The sequence below is a fragment of the Mastomys coucha genome, unplaced genomic scaffold (assembly GCF_008632895.1).
Source record: "Mastomys coucha isolate ucsf_1 unplaced genomic scaffold, UCSF_Mcou_1 pScaffold13, whole genome shotgun sequence".
Lineage (NCBI taxonomy): Eukaryota > Metazoa > Chordata > Mammalia > Rodentia > Muridae > Mastomys > Mastomys coucha.
In genome coordinates this window covers 60,130,456-60,133,619 of record NW_022196895.1, presented here as the reverse complement: position 1 = coordinate 60,133,619, position 3,164 = coordinate 60,130,456, and positions in this window count along the sequence as shown.

Sequence of the window (3,164 nt, the reverse complement as noted above, 5' to 3'; positions counted from 1 at the left end):
GCTTAGGGAGGATAATATGAGTAATGTGTTTAAATCCTATAACATAATCCTTAGTACATAATTTTATCACTAGGGAGCTAGTGTAAGGTTCTGCCTGAAGCCTTAGCCTTTTTTGCATTATTGGATCTCTTTTGTATGCTGGTACAGCCTGTAGAGTATGTTTCAGGAATTCTTTAAATGTAATTACATGGTATATAACTAGGTTTTGATATAGTAATATGTGATTTTTTTCAATGTGTTAAATAAGATCTAGTGGTAGCTTTGAACCTGTTTCCAGTTGTGATCATGAATAGTATTAACGATGCCAAGAGCAACTGACTGTGACTTAGAACACATAGAGGACTTGTACCAGAGACGAAGAAGTTACAGATGTTGTTAACATCATGCAGTATTTTTTGTGGCCTACTTTTGTACTTAAAGGAATTTTGCCAATTTAGTTAGAGGCAAGTGAAAATAGAGGTGTACCTTATTTCCAATACAGATTCAAGGATTGTTTGAATGTTATTTGAGGTGATCAACTATTATTACAGTTTGCCAGGGGCACAGGGATTTCCAAGTACTTGGGACTTTCAGTTGAGACAGCTGATCAACAATGACTCTAGATTAGGTCTGTGTTCTTAGAGCACTGTGGTATGATGTAATGTCCTTCTCAAAGACAATATATTCCTCACCATTGCATTCTCTTCTATTTAGAAGTACCAGAATTAGTCCCACTGATCACATTTTCTAAGTGATATATTTCTTTCAAATATTTTTTATTGATTTAAGTTTTATTGCATTATGATGAGAAAAGATACATGATTCCAGTTTATCTGAATTTGTTTACATTTAAAAACATATTTTAAGTAAATAGAATTAAATCACATTCTTGTTTTCCTTTTGTACCCCAACTCCTCCCAGAGACCCCCTTCAATACCTACAATACCTTTTTTGTCATATTCTTTAAAATTTATAAAATTTTAAAACAATAAAATTGAGTATTATAAAAGTTGTTTGATATAAAACAACAATCAATTTAACAGTTTTATGTAGATGCTTGTCTACAGCAATACTGAAAATATATACATTTTTCTCAATATAAATTTTAAATAACTCCAAACATATTAACTTTATACTTTAAAATAATACATCACTACTAGTATTTTCTTTCTTTTTTTTTATTTTAGGTATTTTCTTTATTTACATGCAAATTTCTCCTTTCCCAGTTTCCCCTCCAAAAAACAAAAAAACAAACAAAAACAAACCCCTGTTGCCTCCCCCCCGCCCCATGCCTGCCACCCCGCCCTCTCCCACTTTCTGGCCCTGGCATTCCCCTACACTGGGGCACAGAACCTTCACAGGGCCGAGGTCCTCTCCTCCTATTGATGATCGATTTTGCAATCCTCTACCATACACATGCTGCTTGAACAATCAGACCCCTCTATGTGCAGTCCTTGGTTGGTGGTTGAGACCCTGGGAGCTCCGAGGGTACTAGTTAGTATTTTCTTAAATGAACATAAATATATAAAGTCATTTTGTTAGTTTTGTATTTAGTAGAGTTTAAAATCTTGACTCTTACTGTGGTACAAGCCCAAAATAAGAACAGTTTTTAGACATTGGATTTCATTGTAATAAGACCATACTTCAATGACCCTCACATCACCAAAGGATTTTACCTCCATCATAGCTAAGCTGAGAGTTGAAAGTTCTGCTGTGCCAAGGAATGAATTTAGGCACAATTTTTGGATACAGACTTCCTGCTATGGTCAAAGCTATTTGACTTGAGTGAGTGTCTTTATTCTCAGCCCACAGAGAACAGGTTACATTCATTTAAGAAATGGTGTGTGTATTAACATGGTCTATCCATAAAGTTATTCACTAACATTGTTTCAGCGAACAATGGTTCTGCTTGGAGGGTGGCACAGACATTAGGTGAGGGTAAGAATTTGGTTCATTAGTTGTGATAATTTGGAAAAGCATTCATTTTAGAGAAAGAGTAACTTATAAAGTCCTCTTCTTCAAACTTGATACAATAGTTACAAACGTCAAGCAAAGCATTCAGTCTCACTCTTTGTTGTTCTCTTACAAGCCACCGCCCAAGTTAATTGTCTTCATTTCTTTTGGCTGTATAAATACTTTTGAAATATGTAAGCTGTTTTGAAAACCATAATATAGTATAAAAACATGAAATAAACAATACTACTAATAGAGAGGGTGAGATAGGAGAAGCATGATTTCAAGACCATTATGTGGTACCCAGCAAGACACTGCTACAAAGTAGCAGAAAGTGTATATGGATTGTACAATATTGGTCCTATTTCTCCAATTGCCAGATTAGAGAGACCATTGGATGACAGTCAACAAATTTCTAATTCCTCATATTTTTAGATTTCCATCGATTAAGATATGTTGGTAATATTAATTTTCATATTAAGATATTAAGAAAAAGTAATTGTTACTTCCTGTTGTTTTTGTTGTAAGAGGTGGAATTAGGTTTGTTGAAAGATTACTTTCTTGCTTTTTCTAGGGCACAGTTTTGCTCCTTGTGTTGGTGTTTTCCACCTATTATCCTTTGTAAGGCTGGATTTGTGCAAAGATATTGTGTAAATTTTGTTTTGTCATGGAATATCTTGTTTTCTCCATCTATGGTGATTGAGAGTTTTGCTGGGTATAGTAGCCTGGTTGGCATTTGTGTTCTTGTAGGGTTTGTATGACATCTGCCCAGGATCTTCTAGCTTTCATAGTCTCTGGTGAGAAGTCTGGTGTAATTCTGATAGGCCTGCCTTCATATGTTACTTGACCTTTTCCCCCTCACTGCTTTTAAAATTCTTTCTTTGTTTAATGTATTTGGTGTTTTGACTATTATGTGGTGGGAGGAATTTCTTTTCGGGTCCAGTCTATTTGGAATTCTGTAGGCTTCTTGTATGTTCATGGGCATCTCTTTCTTTAGGTTAGGGAAGTTTTCTTCTATAATTTTGATGAAGATATTTACTGGCCCATTACATTGGGAGTCTTCACTCTCTTCTATACCTATTATCCTTAGGTTTGGTCTTCTCCTTGTGTCCTGGAGTTCTTGGATGTTCTGGATTAGGATCTTTTTGCTTTTTGCATTTTCTTTAACTGTTGTGTCAATGTTTTCTGTGGTGTCTTCTGCCCCTGAGATTCTCTCTTCTATCTCTTGCATT